This window comes from Tamandua tetradactyla, chromosome 2 (assembly GCF_023851605.1).
Source record: "Tamandua tetradactyla isolate mTamTet1 chromosome 2, mTamTet1.pri, whole genome shotgun sequence".
Taxonomy (NCBI): domain Eukaryota; kingdom Metazoa; phylum Chordata; class Mammalia; order Pilosa; family Myrmecophagidae; genus Tamandua; species Tamandua tetradactyla.
In genome coordinates this window covers 210992142-211011677 of record NC_135328.1, presented here as the reverse complement: position 1 = coordinate 211011677, position 19536 = coordinate 210992142, and the positions used below count along the sequence as shown (strand labels likewise).

General features: G+C 47.5%; 1 protein-coding gene across 4 annotated transcripts in view; it reads left to right on the top strand.

Annotated features, from left to right (window-relative positions):
* Positions 1-19536, top strand: part of KAZN (kazrin, periplakin interacting protein) — a 1164933-nt gene that overhangs the window by 933165 nt on the left and 212232 nt on the right. The window lies entirely within an intron of this gene.

Below are 19536 nucleotides of genomic sequence, written 5' to 3'. Positions count from 1 at the left end.
TCAGCTTGCCCAAACATTTGGAATAGAAATCTCCAGGGGAAAGAAAAGAGAACACCTGTTTCCTCCTTTAAAAGAGAAAGGAGGGGAGGCTGTTTACACGGCTACTGTCAAAGCAGTTTGGCCAAGGGATTGATTTTGCAATAAACCACCAAAATGATAGTGTATTCACTGCTTATGTTACTGACGAGGAGCCCATTGGTTATTGGAATGTGTCTATGGGATGTCAGGGGGGTAATAATATGATTTACATCCCTGGGGACTTGGGTTTAAGTTATGTAGCAGATATTGCAAGGGCCTAAACCATAAAGCCAGGCTCAGATCAACCCCACTTAAGACATTGTGAGACGCTCTCATAAGAATAACAGACATGATATGTGAAGAGGGAAAGAGGTGAACAGGAATAATTTTTCCCACATGCATTTGTTTTATAAACCTAAAGAATACATATTCCCCATTTATATAGATCCCAATCCCTGAGGAGCTCGTACTTTTCTTAAGTTCCTCAAGTTGTAGATTACTCTCATGAGAATAGTAGCTATTGTGTCCCATTCGCAAGGTCAGTAAATGTGAGCACGTGTCTGTGTCTGGGCTGTTGCAGGCTCAGCCAGGAGATTTTACAATGCAATAGCCATTCAGATGCTCTCCTCTCTTCTCATCATTGGATGCTTCTCCTTGGAAGGTGGATGGCTTGGAGTTGCCTTAGGAAGCAGAGAAAGCAAAGAGATGCTTTGGAAACCAGCTGCAGCTACATGTAAGTTACCTGCACAGGACCCCAATCTGCACTCAGAACAGGAGTCAGTGGGCTTAAAGGCACCCAGGAGAGATTTTAATTGGATGTTGGGGGTCTCTTTTACTAGTCTAGAGAGAGAAGGGAGCCAGCAATGTGTAAAGGTAAAGAGTAGAGGTCCTGGGACCAGATGGACTAAGGATCAAGTTATCAGCTATGTGACCTTGGACAAGTCAGGTTGCTTCTCTGAGACACAGTTTTCTCCTTTGCAAAATGGGAGTAGTAAGACCTCCTTCAAGGCAGTTGAGGGATAAAATGAAACCATGCATGATGAGCACCCAGCACAATGTCTGACCTATATATTTGGCTGCCATCAACTTCACCGCTAGTGTAAGTCAGAGTGGATGACCACTGTGGGTTTATATGACTCATCTTCAAAAAGGAAATAGACTCAGAGAAGCTGTTTTTTGACATTCAGAAGTCTGCAGACAGACTGACAGCCATCCAATTGAACTCTAAAAATTGGAGCTAAAGATGATATAGAAGAGGGCCCATCATCTTTATGAGATCTTGAGAGTGCCCGTGCCTGATTAGAGTTTCAGGGGCTTTCTCCCAACAAAATCTTCTGAAATATGTTGTTTTTTTTAACTGAAATGTTTTGACAGTTTATTGTCTCTTAGGCTGTTCACTCATCACCTGGGTAAACTGTGTGTTTTAGTTTGCTAATGCTACCAGAATGCAATGCATCAGAAATGGGCTGGCTTTTATAAAGGGGATTTATTTTGCTACACATTTACAGTTCCTCAGAGGAAAGGCAGCTGGCCTTCCTCTAGGTTTCTCTATCACATGGGAAGGCACAGGGCAATGTCTGCTGGGCTTCTTTTCCAGCCTCTGGGTTCAAACAGCTTTCCCAGAGGCATATCCTTTCTGCATCTCCAAACGTCTGGGTCTGTTTTGTCTCTGAGCTCTGAGCTGAGTTGTGCCGGGCTATGCTGAGCTCCTCCTCTCTCTTCTGACTCTTCCCTTTAAGCCCCCAGCTAATTAAATTAAATATCACTCATGGTGGAAGGGTATCCCCTTAGCCAACTGCAGATGTAACAGTCCTAGTGAATTTCACATGCTGACATTTTAAGTCCACAGCGACAGAACAACTGGACACCGTCACCTGGCCAAGTTGACACCTGAACCTAACTACTACCCTGCCCTGGCTGCTTCAATTCAGAGTCCAGGCAACTGCCCTCTCCTCCCTTAAACGTGGTTGATGGTCAGAGTGACCCACTTTTTTTTTCTTTTTATAATGGCTTTATTGAGATACAATTCACATACCACACGATTCACTCATTCAAAGTGCACAGTGCAGTGTTTTGTTAGCGTATTCAGAGTTGTTCAACTGTGACCAGAATCTGCTTTAGACCGTTTTCATCGCCCCCAAAAAACAAACCCCTATGCATCAGCCATCACTTTCCAATCTCTCCATTCCCCAACCAACCACCGGGAAAGTGGTTAAAAGCTTGGGCTTTGGACTAAAAAAGAAGGAAATCTACTTTCCGTCTCTATAGATTTACTTATTCTGAACTTTTCATATAAACGGAATCTACACCGTGTGGTCTTTTGTATCTGGCTTCTTTTATACTCCACATAATGGTTTCAAGGTTCATCCATATTGTAGCATGTGTCTGTACCTCATCCCTTTTTATAACTGAATAATATTCCATTGTATGTATACACTACAATTTGTTCATCTTTCATCAGTTGATGGGCATTTGGGTTGTTTCCACCTTTTGGCTATTATCGATAGTGCTGCCGTGGACATTAGTGTATGAGTTTTCGATTCAATTATGCATCTCCCTTTAAAACAGGTATCTATGGAAACAACGAAGAGTTAACAGCATAAACTAGAATTGCTCAACATATTGTAGAAGGATACAAATTTAGAGAACGATTGAAAGATACCCAAATACCTATATCTGCATTCTTAGTCACACGTGATTTATAATGAGAGGTCCTAACAGAATAGCCTATGGAACTCACCAGTGAATTCTGAAGAGGTGTGATTACAAAGTTTGGCCATTGTCTCTCATTGTGTGTATCCTACGAAGACCCTTGGGGGAACATTTTCTCAAGCGTTCGGTGTAATAAAAACTCTACTTCTAAGTAACTGACTTGTTTTCAAGTTGTGATGCTGGGTCTTATAACTGGTCATGCTTCCCTCTTTGCTGTGGCCACTGGGATGTCCAGAGGCAAATTTTCAGACAGGCTCCCATAATTTCCAGGGCAGGCTCTGTACCACTTTCCTTTCTGTCCTCCAACAAGCCTGTGAGTTTCAGAAAAACTGTGACGACTTGTTCTACAGATGAGGAATCAGAGGTAGAGGACTGACCCAAGGTCACACAGTACAGGAGGCAGAGCTGGGATTTAAATCTATTTCTTTTTTAGCCTTAATCTCTATCTGCATGGCTTTTGAAAATCCCTAACTGCAGTTTTTGAAAAGCCACCTGAAATCCTCTCTGAGAAGTGGGAGGAATAGATTGCTTTAATCGTTAACTTCTTTCATTCACTGCTTAATGTAACCCTGATCTGATCCCAAATCTGATTATCACTCACCTTCTCTGAATCTAATTAGAATGTCCTTCTGGTATTTTGAAGCCATCAGGATAGACTGAAATCAAAAGCCCTTATCTGTCAAGGTCTCTTTGCTATCACAGCCCCGATCAGTTGCTTGAGCTAATAAAGAGGGCAGGATTATTGTGTCCTTCTATGATTTTCTGAGAGACTAAAGCATTCCTGCTAGTTCTCCTTCTGGTCTCACGATTTCTCTTTAAGTCTCATATAGCAACCCTCAGATCTCAATAAGAGAAAGGGATCAGGACGTGGTGATGAGGCCAGCTTGCCGAGAAGCTCACCTGGGGGTTTTTCCCCAGTCACTGCCTCCCAGGCAGGCAGCCTGTGCCCCTAGGATCCCTGTTCTCTCAGGTTTGCTTAAGAACATCATGGCATTCTCGGCAGCCAACACAACTGAGTTCAGAACCTCTGCCCCTCCGTACCCTTCTCCAGGTACAATGCAGGCGTGGCAGGATTTGCCTTCTCAAACAATTCTTTGTGACTTTATCTTAAGGGAGGGAGAAACGTATATTTCTTCTTCAGGGATTTGTTGACATTTTCTTTGTGATTCAGTATGGAGTCAGTTTCTGTAAATACCCCATGGGACATTTGAAAAGGTATTTTCTTTTGGGGTACTAAGTCTGTACACACACACGCAAACATGCATACTTCGTAACCAACACACGCACAACGGAAATCGAGTTTGTTAATTCTGTTCTCAGGGTACATCTAAGCAAAACAAAGTTTATCAACTGAAAATATGTAAAGTCTTTTCTCAACAGACCTAAAATAAATTATTGGGAGAAACTGAATCTGGTTAATGAAGCATCTGTCTGCATTTTGGCACCAGGGTTGGTCATGGAAATAATTACTTCTTATCAGATTCAAGTTCCTAAGAGGGTTGTTTTGTCTTCCCTCATTCCTCTTATGCTTAGTGCATGTGATTTGCAAAGCCCCTTCTTATGAAAAGAAATAGAGGCAAAGAGAAGACAGAATGTCTACCTCTAGAAGAATAGAAGTAGCAGGAATTGCAACAAGGAAGTATTATTATTGAGCCATTAAGAATTCTGTTAAAGGATCCTGTTTCTCCTCTAATGGTTGTTACTTCACTCAGTGAATGTAAAGTAGACACCTTTGTTATGTTCTGTCCACTCAGCATCCATTGTTCCAATTTTCCTTCCAGGAACTTACCCCTCTCCACTGTTAATCCATTAACAGTTCAGGTGGGGTTGACTCTAGAGGTGGCCATGGGACTTGAGTCCCAAGCATTATATTCCACCTGTCACCCCAATTGGTTCAAGGATGGACACTTGACCCTGCCAGCACTGTAGACACACAGCAACACTTGCTGAGACCTTGGACAAAAGATGCACGCTTACCCCATGAACCTGAATAAGGGAGAATGTGAGGCCAGAGCTGCTGCAGCCTTCTTGTCACCAGGAGGAGGGAGCCCATCCAAGTAGGGAAACCAAGTAATGCTGAGAGAGAGAAACCAGGGGCTGTCATTTGTACTTCTTGAGCTGAATCTGAATCTAAAACTTACTCCTGGGCTTTCCAGTTATGTGAGCCAATTATTTTCTTTGTGTTTAAACAAATTTGGGTTGGGTTGTCTGTTACTTATAACTGAAAACTCTGATGGACTCCAATGTCTACAGCATGCACTGGACACGTGCAGGAAAAGGGCACAAATGTGAACTAGAAGCAGTCCCTGCTCTCCAGGATCTAACTGTAGAGTGAGAGCAACAGACCTGAAATCATAATTAAAATGCAACTGGACAATTGCTGTAATAAATGTATGAACCAAGTGCTGGGGGACATAGAAAGGAAGATAGTGACTAATCCTTTGTATATCTGTCTGCAAAAGGCATTCTGCAGAGAGTTTAGGAGTGCCATTCATTGGGGTGTCAGACTGAGATGAGGCCCCAGACTCTTTCAGGGTGCCATGGGACAGAGACCGATGGGGGTTCCCATCCCAGTGCAGTGCTGACCCATCCAGCTCCCATTCCAATCAGACAAGGTAGGGGATTAATGGCTTTGGATTGATTTGCACCACTGATGCTTTCCAACCCCCCAGCTCAGGGGCCCAGAGAGATTAGTCGCATCAGAGGAGGTTCCCTCCTGACAACAGCAAAACCAGCCTGAAAGGGGGAGGGCAAGAAGACAATTAAGCTAATTTTTAGAATCTCCATCCCCGAGTGTACCTAGGATGTGAGCAGACATCTTATGAAATGGTGGCTAGCAATGATGATCACAGAAACTGTCATTTCTTTGTGCTCACAGTATGCCAGCCTCGTCTGGGACTTCATGTATTTGCTGGGCTGGTACTCAGCTTTGCAAACAAGAACAGGGGGCTGTTGTCCCCTCATGTTTGCCACCTGGTGCGGGTCCCAGTGACCAGTCAGAGGCATTGCCCAGTGATGAGAGAGGAGTGTCAGGCACCATGGAGTGATCAAAAAAAAAAAAAGCCAGGGAAAGTTTTGCTCTTTTACATGACAAGCAGATCCCATCTCAGCAGCAGACACCCTGCCCCTTGGGGGACACCGGGGCTCTGCTGTGTTGGGGGATAAGATGTGGTTGATGAAGCCTCTGTCTTCCCCTAGAACTTTCCAGGAAAGAAGGGTCTCCGTGCTTCAAACAGTTTTAAACAGAAGTGAATAGCAGAGTTTAGAGGAGACAGTACTTCCCTATCTTTTACTGAGCCAGAGATATAAAGTTTTGAGTTTTCTGTTAAATTTTCAAAGACCTTTATAGACCACTAGGTTTGGGAATCAGATGCATTGGATTCCCTCTCTAACCTTGGGAATCTCACCTGTCAAAGAGTGAGACAGACATGTAAATAACCATAATACAATCTAAGTGTGAAACTAGCATTTGATGTGTATGTGTGGAGTGCTCTGGGAAAGCCAGAGAAGGAATAATTAACTCAGTTGAAGAGTTAATTTCAACAAAAACTTAAAGACAATAGGGGTCAATTTGAACTGGTCTTTGAAGGGTGAATAGGAGTTTGTGAGTAGGAATGGGGAGGGGAGATGAGCTAGAACAGACAAAGGCACGGAGATCCAGCGTGTGGGTTGTGTGTTCAGGGATGGTAAATAGTCCTGCAGAACTATAACATGGAGTGGGGGCTGAGGGAGAGAAACAGCTGGAAGGTTCATTCATTCTTTCACTCATGGTTTCATTCCTTCATCCAGCTACGAGGCTGATATTGAGTAACTGTTACAAGCCAGGCACATGTCAGGACAGGAAAAGTCAGCTAAACTCAGTGAGGGCTCATTCTACATCCGTCCTGCTCACCATCATCTCCCCAGCATGGGACATAGGCCTGGTCTATAGTAGATGCTCAATAAACATTTGTCCTCTGTGTGGCTAAGGATGATGGGAAGGTCAGAGATGACGCTAAGGATTTTTCAATCTCTCCTCCTTTCCCAAGTAGGGAAAATCTCCAGTGTGGGACTACCTGCAGGTGTAAAGGAAACATTAGGACCACTGGAATCTCCCTTGACAGGGCAAATGTTAAACTTCAAGAAGAGTTCTGACTGAGAGGCGAGAAAAACTGAAAATGCAGTTTTGAGAGACAGTGTCAATATACTTCCCAAACAGAATTTACAAAGGGTATCCAAAGGTGAGCAGGTCACAGCCTTAAATCTCTGAAGTTGAAAGGGTGACAGGAGCAAGGTAGCAGGTGATTTTATTTTTCACCCCCACCCCCCCACCCCCAGATGCTGGAGTTTGCTGCAGTGTTGCAGTTCAGAGGGGAGGATCTGAATTCGGGGTTCCCGGGAACTAGAATCAGCATCGGCACTGTGTGTATCAGTGTCGAGTACTGAATCGTGCCCCCCGCAAAAGTCATGTTCAGCTCCCAAACCCTGGTCCTGTGGGTGGGAACCCATTTCTAAATAGGACCTTGAAGATGTTATTAGTTAAAGGTTTGCCCAAATGGAATGAGGGAGAGCCTGAAACCAATAAGGCTGAAGTCCTTATAAGCAAAGGAAACTGGGCACAGAAAGAGAGGCCACGGGAAGCAGCCAGAAGCTGCAAGTCAAAGGAATTCGGAAGAGAAAGCAGAAGATGCCGCCTCGTGTATTGCCATGTCAAGGAAAAGCCAAGGAGCCCCAGGGACTGCTGACCAGCCAGAAGCTGTCCACCCCAGAAGGAAGCAGCCTTCTAGTCCCTGAAACCCTGAGCCCATAAATTCCTGCTGTTAAGCTGATCCATTTTTAGGATATTGGTTTTAGCAGTTGGGAAATGAAAACAATCAGCTCCATCACTTTCCCTCTCTGGAACTCCACCTTTCCATGTGTGAAACGGGCTAATGATAGCAGCTTACCTGCAGGATCGGGGTGAGGTTGGGGGATGCAAATGAGTTCCTGGCTCATACCTCGCGTACCTGGCGTGTGAGTTTTCAGTGCTAGCAGCTATGACTATTAACTGTACTGTGAGCCTATGGTTTGTCAGATTAAATGGCAAACCACGCATGCCATTTCTTCTGGGAGCTCTTTTGCCCTCTCAAATGTGACACATGCAACAGGATGCTAGTTAGCACCAAATGCAAAGATTCCAGGTGAGTGGGAGGGGTGGGTCAGAGGGGGGCCAAGGGGGGGATTCCACCCCCACCTCCAACCCATCCTGAGGCGGGGACACCTTTCTCATCACCGAACACTACATTCAGGAGATGCCATAGGAACAGACTTTTTCAGAGACCCATGGATGCGGCACTTGACTATGAAAATAGATCGCCCTGGGACTGGAGTAGCTAATGAAGACGATAATTAGAATTGCTTATTAGGACCTGTCTTCGAAAGTTCATCTGTGCTTTTAATAGAATCTACAACACATCTGCTTAGCAGGGATGACAGATCTTCTTGAGTTGGTGCATTTTAAAACAAGATCTTTGCACCCTGGCTTCTGCCCGGTCTCGCTCTTCCCCATCTCTGCCATCTGCCGCTGAGCCTTCCTTCTCACTAGAAGAGCTTGAAGATTGGACCAGCAAACACTGTTCTTCTTGCCAGGGGACCCCACGTAACCCCAGGCCAGGGAGATGGCTGGTCCCCTCCCTCTGGACACACAAGCCCTCCTTGCTCCTCAGCCACACTGTCCTTCTGTCAATTTCTCAAACATGCCCAACTATCTCCCACTTCCATGCCTTCACCTGCACTGTTCCCTCTGCCTGGGCCTCCCTTCCAGCCCCTCCTGGCTCTTGTCCTATGCTGTCCTCAATTGCTTGCCCAGCTTCTGCTGGCCGTTAAGGTGCCTTCTTGGACACCCCAGACTAAGGGGGCTGCCCCTGTTTGCACTCCCATGACCTTGTACGTCTCTCCTAACGCTCACCACACTTCATCGTAATTCCGTGGCCGCAGCCGTCCTCACCCGTAGACCATAGATCTGGTGAAGGCAGCACCACTGTGCATCTCGTCCACGGGCACATCCCTGGGGCCTGTACCTGTCCCCGGCATCATTGAGGAAGAACTTGGGAGAGAACCGTGGGGCAAGAATTGAGTTGGTAGCATTCCTGGTGGCTACTGGCTGTGCTGTGAGCTCCTCTTGGCTCTGCCGCCACCTCCACCACGGGACACGAGACAGCAGCCGTGGTCTCTGACTCTGCCCCAGAGGCACCGTGTGAATCCATTAAAGCCGAAGCTTCTGCAGCCCGGATTCCTGTGGAAGGAGCAGGCTGGTCAGTTGAAAATCCTGGCCAGGGACACACATCACCTCCATGGGGAGGTCCCTGTGCGGCAGGAGCTCTGGTCCCCTGCACGTCTCCTTTGCAAGTCCTTTGCACGTAGGGTATCGCTTAATGCACAACTTATTTAAAGCAGGCAACCTCAAAAGAAAGCATCCTAATTTCCTTGGGACTGGGCTAGTGCCCCCCTCAACCCCTTAAGCTCCCAGGGGACAAGGTCTACTTATGTCTTATCCTTGAACACAGAAGAGTCAGAAAGCCTTCCATCCTTGCAGTCTGGCTTCATAAGCCCTGATACATCTAACCTGAGGCATGCAATTCTCCCTGGCCAGGGGCTGGGGGAGATATTGGTCTGTGGACAAAGTCCTGGGACTGGCGTGCTGGAGAACACTTTTATTACCATGGTGTAAACTTGGATTTGAAAAGACAGTATGGAAGCAGGGGGCTGAGTGAGCACAGCCACTCCCCCATCCCCCTCTGTGACTTTTGACCTTGCCATGCCCTTCTCTCAGATCCCAAGTTCAGGCTCATTTTTCAGGCCTCCAGGGAAGAGCCAGTCAAGCTCCAGTCCTGGGCCCGCTGTGCGCCGGGGAGCCTGCCAAGGGCAGGAGCCGCAGTCGGAGCACAGAAGCCTGCTTCTCTCCCCCTCCTCTTCTCCCTTGAAGGGTTGCTGTTTTGTGCAAGAGTGGGGAGATTTATTCTGCACCAAGACTGTGAGTGGGCTGAGAGGGGAAACAGGACACAAAGGCAGCACTTGACATAGATCAGGGGACCGAAATAGAAAGCCCACACACGCTTGTCTCCCCCGGGTGCTCCAGCCAAGGCTCGGCTGGTGGAGCTACTGTTTGCCCCCCTCCCCGGGCACCAGGCTCAGCAGGCCCTTCCCTGGGCCTCTGTTTCCGCCTCTGTGAAATGGGAAAGCTACTGGCACCCATGTCACCAGGTACATGCTGAGAGGATTATACATATAACACGGAGTCGTCACTCAACAAATGTTTGTGCCCTTAAATGAAGGCACGCTGTCGAGTGCCTTCTCCAGGATGCTGATTTCTGCATCAGCTCCACTTGGGGTCTTTGAAGGCCCCCAGAGATGGAGGCACGGGGTGGGCAGCCGGTGGGTCAGCTGGCCGCCCCCTCACCCAGTCCAGAGGGGCTCTCATGCTGGCTCTGGGGCTCCAGCTTTGCCGGGGTTTGGGACGGGCCTCTGGCAGGGGAAATGGAGATAGAGACACAGTCCCACCGCGCGGGGACGGATGCGACCTCTCCATAAGCACAGCCAGGGCTGCGTCCAGGCCCCTGGACAGGAGCTTTTCATAGAGCCCCGGTCCCCCAGGAAGTGTGGACTTTCCACTTCTATTGCTCATTGCTGCAAGACTGGCGCCAGCTTAGTGTCCTCGAGCTGCCGTAACAAAGCACCACAAACCGGGCAGCTTGAAACAAAAGAAACTTAGTGTCTCACAGAGCTGGAGGCCAGAAGTCTGAAATCAAGATGTCAACAAAGTTGGCTCCTTCCCTAGGCTCTGAGGGAATCTGTTCCTTGCCTCTCTCTTGGCTTCCAGTGACTTCCAGCAATCTATGGCGCTTCTTGGCTTTGGGCTGTATCACTCCAAGCTCTGACCCTGTCACCAGATGGCCCTCTCCTGTCTTTGTGCCTCTGCGTCCTCTCCCCTTCTTGCAAAGACCCCCGGTGTCATTGCATTTAGGGCCACCCTCACCCAATGTGACCCCGTCTCAACTAATCACATCAGCAAAGACCCGATTTCTGAGTTTCCAGTGGGTGGACATGCATTTGGAGGGGACACTTAGCATCACCATGCCAGCACAGGCACTTATAGAGCACTAGACACTGTTCTAGCACTTTCCCTATGAAGGGAGCCACTTTATAGATGGGGAAACTAAGGCCCAGGGAGTTGAAGTGACCCTCCTAAAGTCATGCATAACAGACCTGAGAATTGAACTCTGACACCAGAGCCCCAACTCTTAACCACTTGTAGGTGTGCACTGCTCCCCATGAATGCCTTACTGTTGCCCCTTTCCAACCAGGCTGGCTTGGAGGTGTAAAGGTCCAGAACATCCAATGGACCAAGAGTCTGGGGATCCAGGGGACCCCCTCTGCCATGGGCCTCGCCTCTGCACATCCTGCCAGAAATGGGGCCAACAAGTGAAAACTGAATTTGGGAGCATCTGGTCTATCTAGTTTTTTTTCCCTTGTTTTTCCATCTTCCACCCACCTTGAGGGCCCCGGTGGTGGATTTGTACCAATGAAATGCTAAACAGGAAGCCGGGTTCCCCCGGCCCCGTCCCCGATGGCACCTCGGGACGTTCCCATGGTGGGAAGGCCATCCTTGCCAAAGCTGCAGCCTGGAATCCCAGCATCCATCGTGGTATTTCAGCCTCCATCGTCCCCTCCCACTTGTACCCAACTCCTGCGCCTCCTGACCCCGCCAACTCATTTCTTTGAATCTCCACTTGCATTGTGGATGTCTCAAGCTTTCGCAGCCTCTGAGGTTTTCCTCACCCCCGCGAGTGAGCTCGTGACCGTTCCTCTCTGGGTTCTCGATGGGAGCGGCCCTCTGGGGCTGCGTGCGTCTGGGACGCGGCATGGCTCTAATCACAGGCTGCAGGCCAGAGACCAGCCATTCGCTGAGTCATCAGGACACGCGGCTGGGGCTTCGTAATATCTATTGACGAGTTCTATAATTTTTATGCCTTCACCTATGAAAGAGTTCTCAGCTAAGCAGAACACAGCGGTGGGGCCGGCCAACGTCGCAGCCCTGGATGGTTTCCAGCCCAACTATTAAAAGGATCTCCTCCTCGGCATTCCAAGGAGAGAAATATTGATTCTGATTGCGTTCGAGGGGTTGAATGCGGACATGTGTCTCCATCTGTTGCTAATCAATATTCCCAAGCGATGGCTGTGGGTAATGTTTGAATACTTGCCTCTGTCCTCCCTCCTGTTGGCAAATTGCAGGCTTTCAGGTGAGTCTCCCTTCATTTTACAGCAGCTGTGAAGAGCAGGTTTAATTAGCGTGCAGACCTGCTGCAAAATCCAGTGTTAGTGGGCAACTCGTTTCATGTGGCAGCCGTGGGGTTGGCTCAGTCTCTGTCGCTTCCTTCCTGCTGCCACCTAAGACCTTCCCCACAAGTCTTGGGTATGAATCCCAAGGCATGCAGCGAAGAATGAGAGTGTGAGAAAAATCAAATGGAAAATAGAAAGTTAACATGCTTGCCCATTGAGATGAAGACTCAAGGCCTCAGCTCTGTGGGAAATTCCAAAATCTACGGAGGATTGGGGCTGGCCTCAGGCCCCTTGGCTTTGACCCTTAGGGACCTGCTGGGCAGATTTGCTGAAAGTGAGGGCTTAATCCTGGGAAATCAGGTCCTTCTATTTAGAAGCAAAGAATCATAGGCTTCAGAGTTGAGAGACTGAGAGTTGAGTCCTTGAAGGCTCTGCAGCAGGGCCTGTCATGTTGTCCTCTTTTATCACACACATGAATGTCCATTCCATGACCAAGTGTCAGGAAGTCCAAGCAGACCCAACCCCACTAGTGGAGAGATTTAAGACTCACCATATGGACAAGTTCTTCCACACTCTGGGGACACATAATAATCTGGAGAGTAAGGAAAGTATCTAAAATCTCCCATCTTCCATGGTCTAGCTAGCCTGTTCTTTGCCCAGACCTATCTCATCCCCAAGAGGTGACAGCACTCTTGCCCGAGACTGATGGGTCTTTGCTAAATTAGCAACCCCAGTGTCCAGGATCCAGATCTACTGCCACTGTGGACATCTCTCTCTTCAGCATTGCCACTGCCTCATGGTGCTGGGAGGCAATTATCGATATTTGTCCTCATCATTGACATTCCTGCAGACTTCTCCTTCCTAGACTGGGGGAACCACCCACTCTCCATTTTTCTAGAATGTTCCACAGTGATACCCCCAGAGGCACCGCATCCTCCTTTCCTCTAGCCCAGTTCTCTCCTGGAGCTTCCCATTTGAGGAACAAAGGATAAGAGGAAGGTTTATCCTCAGTGCTCTGCTTTCCTTCTACACACAAACCTCCTTAAGATAAAGGAACTGAAGGACCTGGCTCTGTCTTGGAATGGGAAAGGGAAACTGGAGGAACTGTAAAAATAGCTCTGGTTTGGAATTTTACAGCAGTGAAATCAAGCGCAGAGTATTATCCAAATAGGGCATGCCGCACCATTATTACTGTGGGCTTGCAGGGTGAGGACCCAGCCTTCTAGGCATCTACACATCTCACCCCACGAGTCTGAACCAAAGATGCAATGAACCTGAACAATCTACACAAAAAGAAGTGTATACACGTGCGTGTGACCTGATGCGGCCAAGTAGTATTAATTCTTTGATTTCATTCATTCACCAGCTCCAGAGATTGCAGTATTTCAACTGATTAGATCCAAGTCGAATGCTCATATGCTCATCCCTGGATCAAAAGAGCGTCAACCTCACCTAATGCTTATGGCCTGAGAGCAGGGCAAGGAGGGGAGACCAGGGAAAATGGGGTGCTTTCCCCAGGAGAAGGGGAATGGATATTGTGTGGACTTAGACACCATGGCCAGAGGCCATCGCTGGCAGATGAACACCAAAATTCCCGTACCAGATGCTGAGTTGGGGTGCAGGTCCTCAGGACCCAGGCCCTTCAACTGCCCGGTGTTTAAAGGAACAATTGTCCTGGAAACAGAAGGCCAGATTTCAAGGCTGTCCTCCATCCCGTGCTAATTAGGAGACCTCTCTGGGTCTGTTTCCTTGTCTACGAAATGGGCAATAATAACAATTTCATAAGGCAGTTGTGGAGCAGCACTGTCCAACAGAAACTTCCACAATGAAGGAAGCAAACTAAATCCACACTGTCCCATCTGGTAGCCACTCGTCACATGTGCCTGTTGAGCACTTGAAATGTGGCTGGTGCAACTGAGGAACTGAATATTCAATTTTATTTCATTTTAATTCACTTGACGTTAAATAACCACCATATAAGCACAGTTAATGGGGTATTGATAGGATCAAGAATGTGAGATACCAAAAGTGCAGTAAGAGGATATTCATAAATGTCTAAATGAAAATCTCCATGGATAAGGTAGGTTTGTGCTCATAATTATTGTAGACATTGATCTCAGGGCGACTGAGACCCCAAAATGGGTTGATTTCTTGACACCTCCTTCCGCACCTGCAGTGTTAATACAGTGGACCTCCCAGGAGCCCAGATAAAGTGCCAATAAGAAATTACTGCGTGAATGATCGGATGTATGGGTGGGTGGGTGAGTGGATGGCTGGATGTAGAAATGGGGGAATGGAAGGATAGAGGGATGGATGGTAGGATGGATGGACAGAGTCATCCATTCATTCCATGTGTCAACAATTATTCATTGAGGGTACACTAGACATTATTCTAGCAGTTGTGGATAGAACAATCAACGAGACAGGCATGGTCCCTCCCCTCATGGAGATTGTAGCATAAAGAGGGAGTCAGATACTAGACAAGAGAAAAAAAAAAGCTACAATAATGTTCAAGTAGTGATAAGTTCTAGGAAGAAAAATAGAGAAAAGTGATTCAGAGTACTGGGGGTTGCTCTCTAACATAGGCTGGTTGGAGGGAGGCCTCTTTGGTAGAGGCATTTGAGAAAGCTATGAAGGAAATGAGGGAGTGGGCCATGCCAAAATCTGAGGGACAAGCAGAGGGAACAGAGGAGGCTGGTGTGGCTGGACTGGAGTGGGTTAGAAGGAATGTGGGAGGATATGAGGCTGAAGAGGCAGGGACCTTTCAGGTTGTTGAAAGACTGGTTTTCCTCTGGGTGAATTATGAAGCTAATGGCAAGTTTTTAGTAGAGGGTAGATGGGATATGGTGCATGTTTATATTAAAAATAGACCCTAGGGAGGAAAAGCAGAAGCTAGAGACAAGTAAGAAGGCTAACACAATAATCTAGACAAGAGGTGATGGTGGGAGGGACCAGGGATGGAAAAGAACAAAGTGGGGTGAGGTAATGGGATTCAGGATCAATTGGAAGGTAGAGCCACCGAATTTGCTGATAGATTGGATGTCAGTTAGGAGAACTTACAGATGAATTGGATATAGGGGAGGGGAACTTATGAATGGATTGTACATGGAGAAGGAGAAAAAAATGAAGAGACAAGGCTGACTCCAGGGATGTAAACCTAAGCAATTGGGAGGAATGTGCTATCTGTTTGGAAATACTGGAGGAAGAGCAGGTCTTAGAGGGATGACATGGGGAGGTCAGCTGGGGGCATGTTCAGTTTGAGATGCCTCTTAATCACCCAAGAGTTTGGAATTCAAGGGTGAAGTCAGGGCTGGTCATACAAATTTGGGAGTTATCAACACAGAGATGGGATTTAAAGCCGTGACACCAAGCAAGTGACTAAAGGCAGAAAAGAGGCCCAAGGATTTAGCTCTGGGGCCCTCTGGTATTTGGAGATCAAAAGGAGGAAGTGGATCCAAGAACGGCTACTGAAAAGGAGCAGCCAGTGAGATCAGAAGAAACCATGAGAGGGTAAAGTTCTGGAAGCCACTGTGCCAAGGAAGAGGGAGTGATCAATTATCAAATGCTGACCTTGAATTGTTCAGAGGAATGGTGGCAGCAATCACTAGCTGGCTGGCTGGCTGGCTGGCTGGCTGGATGGATGGATGGATGGATGGATGGTGGGTGGATGGATAGATGGGCTGGATGGAGGGCTAATTTAGTTACTTCAAATAACTGCAGCATCCTCTCACCTCTAATGGCAATTAAGCAAATGCTGCCTGACCCCCTGGATGCCAGAACCAAAAGCCATGAAGACCGACCTTTTCCTTGCTCCCATCTTTTAGGATCCAGCTCAGAAATGCTGGTGTGACCTGTCCTTATGATAAAATTAGAATGATTTTCTTATTCTTCTTTTAATTACCCATAATGCTTTCAGTTGAATTTTTTCCTTTTAAAAGTTGCAAAAGGAAAGAAAGGGAAGGAAATAAGAGTAAAAGGTAGCCCTGGGACACTGGATCAACTTGGTTCTGTATTTCCACTTGCCAAACTGTCGTTTTGCCAAATCTCCATCTTTCTGGGAGAGCAGATTAGCAGAGCCAGCCACCTTTGCAAGTGGGCATCTCTGATGATTCTCCTCTACTGTAAAGTCAAGGGAGGAAAGGCTTGACATAGGTTTGTAAGTTGTGGTTGGAGAGTTAGAGACTTTCTATTATGTGTTATTTATCTTTTTGTGGGTTTATTTGGTTGTCATTATCATTTATTGGGCAAGTATGGAGGTCAGAGCTCAGTCATACAGCCTGCCTGGCATTACCCTTAATTTGCTGGAAAGGTGGTGGGAAAAAAAGGCCTGTTTTCAACAAAGCAGTCTCTTCCTTCTAATAATAATGAAAATCAGAAGTCTTAGGAGGCATTAGGCTCAGATCAAGGGCCAAGCTTCCCAATCAGGGTGGACTGAATTCTGCTTCTCCAGGCTCATGAGAGCCACTGGTTAGGTTTCCAGGAGTTTTGTGCACCTCATTATGGTAGCTTGAAACTAATGATGGTGAGAGTATTTACACCATGGAAACTGGTAACCACTACAGATCAGGGCTCCAGAGTTGGTTGTTAACCACTTACCAGCACACCAGAGAAGAGGTCCTCTGGGATCTCTCTGAAGTGCCTAAGGAATTTCCTGTTTTCCCAAAAGGGAAGAGATTTCAGCCCAGGAGTGACAACCACATAAACACGATGCTGGGGAAGACACACTCTCACAGTTGACACCCCCTACCTCACACCCTGCATGGTGACAGTACAATGGGAGAGAGGTGCTCCTCTGCAGAAGCAGAGATTGAGAACAGTTGTTTCCTGAGAAGTGGAGGAAAGAGAAAAACAAATCAAGCAAACAGATTGTGATCTTAACAGGGGTTAGATCTCATTAGGGCACCTCGGAGGCAAGAGACAATAGATGAGGAGATGGCTTTATGGAGTTGTTAGTGTTATCAGTGCCCTGTCCCCAATCTGATCTGCACAGTCGCTGCCTCTATTGTCACCTGTCCAATTTCCGATCTTGTGGAAGCTGTGTTTATTACATGCACAAATGTAGCCAGCAACCGGGAGGGCGATAGTGATAGCAGCTGCTGCGGGCTCCTTATAATGCGAACTGGAGAGGTGAATTAAACATGCCTTGGCAACAGGGCGAAGACCATATAGCTGGGAGGACACACCTGGGGTTTGCAGGTAGGGACCTGGGGCTTCCGGCCACTCCCTTTGCAAGGGAAGTAAAACAGTGTAGTGTAGTAGTAAAGGGGGGAGGGGAAGAGGACTGGAGCTAGATCGCCCGAGTGCAAGCTTTGCACTGCCACTTACTAGCTCTGTGACCTTGAGCATGCTTCTTACCCTCTCTGTGTGTCTTAGTGCGCCTGTCTATAAAATGGTAAGATGATAATGATGATGATAGTACCAAAAAAGAGTGCTATAAGGCTTGATGAGTAATCTATGTAAAGCACTTAAAACAAGGCCTAACACATAGGGCTTAATAAATTTTAGGTATTATTCTCTCCTTGGCCTCTTTGCAGACAGGCATGCTTAGGTTTAGAAAAAGCCTGTCTTTTTAGGGTCTGTAGGGTACTACAGGCATTCACTCTGAAATGATCTAAAAGTCAATAAGCCTTTGGGCATATTGAAACCAACCTGTATTAGATCAGAAATTGTTCCATTTCAGATGAGAGAAACTCAGCTCAAACTGCCATAAGCTCAAAAAAAGAAAGCAGTAGCCATTGGCTCTAGTAAATGAAAATGCCAGCGTGGACCCTTCAGGAATGAGTGAATCCAGGGACTTGAAATGGCAGGGTAGATCCTTTCAGGGATGGCTGGATCCAGGAGCTCAAGCAGTGTCTCCACACCTCCTTGTGCTCCCCTCCCCACTCGCTAATCTGCTTCCTTTTGTGTCCTGACCCTGTTCTTTCCTGCGGAGGTGTCTTCCTCCATGTGGCTGGGGAAGGTGGCCTCAGGCACCATCCTTATACTTAGAGATTTCCAGGGAGCTCCAGAAGGTCCCGGGGAAGACTTTGGCTCAGCTGGGGTCACATGATAGCCCTGACCCAATCACAGTAGCCAGACGGACAGAGTACAGGATGGACCTGAGTCATCGGCCAATCCCTGGGCTGGAGGGTAAGGAGATGGGATCAGCTCTGCCCAGCCCAGCCCATGAGGTGAGGAAGGGGATGCTTCCCAAAGAGAGGGCATGGGACAGAAACCCAGCACAGGTTCGCCACCAGCCACATCATGTCCAGAGCACAGGTTCACCACCAGCCACGTCATGTCCAGAGCACAGGTTCACCACCAGCCACGTCCAGAGCACAGGTTCACCACCAGCCACGTCATGTCCAGAGCACAGGTTCGCCACCAGCCACGTCCAGAGCACAGGTTCGCCACCAGCCACGTCATGTCCAGAGCACAGGTTCGCCACCAGCCACGTCATGTCCAGAGCACAGGTTCGCCACCAGCCACGTCATGTCCAGAGCACAGGTTCGCCACCAGCCACGTCATGTCCAGAGCACAGGTTCACCACCTGCCATGTCATGTCCAGAGCACAGGTTCACCCGTTGCCATGTCCAGAGCAGAGGCTCTGGAAGCCTCTAACAGTTTGGGTTTAGATCCTGGCCCAACTGCATGGTGTCTGGGTCACCTCAACAAAGTTATTTTCTCCACTCTGTGCTTTTCTTCATCTGTGACTTCAGGAGGCTGTTGAGGACAAAATGAGTTAATGCATGTAAGCTGTTTAGAATAATACTTGACACTTAAGAAGTAAATGATCAATAAATGCTGTTGTTATCTGATATTCATTGTCATCATGAATATCCTACAAATACTTTCATTAATTCGAGAAATATTTTAGTGTCTGCTCTATGCCAGGCCCCAGGGATAAAACAATAAATAATGATGTCTTGATAGACCCTTTAGCAGGCTGTGAGAGCTAGACATTAAACAAATGAATACGCAATAACTATTTAATTGGGGGGAGGGGGCAGGATTTCTGTACAAAGTGCCAAAGTAAAAACACAAGAAGCCAACATTTAAAAGTCAGACCGACCTCCAGATGTGGTTTCACAATCCAGCTCTGCCACAAATGAGCTGTGTGACTGAGGACAAGTCACTTGCTCTCTCTCAGCCCCTACTTTCTTCCCTCTAACACTGAATGATAATTGTTGGTGAATTCAACCTGCCCGAGACCTCAAGATCCCTTATCACCTCCCAGATCTGGACCCACAGGGCAAGAGCAGGATTTCTCAGCCTTGGCAGTGCAGTCATTTGGAGGCAAGATGCCTCTTGGCTGTGGAAGGTCCATTCTGCATTATAGAATTTTTCACACATCTGCGCCTGGCTCCTCCCACTAGATGCCAGAAGTGCTCCCCATTTGTGACCCCATTTGTGATGACCGCAAATGTCTCCAGACACTGCCAGATCCCCCTGGGGGACAAGTTTGCCCCTGCTTGAGAACTCTGACACTAGGTATGGTGAACTCTTAGGGCTGGGACTGCCCTTGTCTTC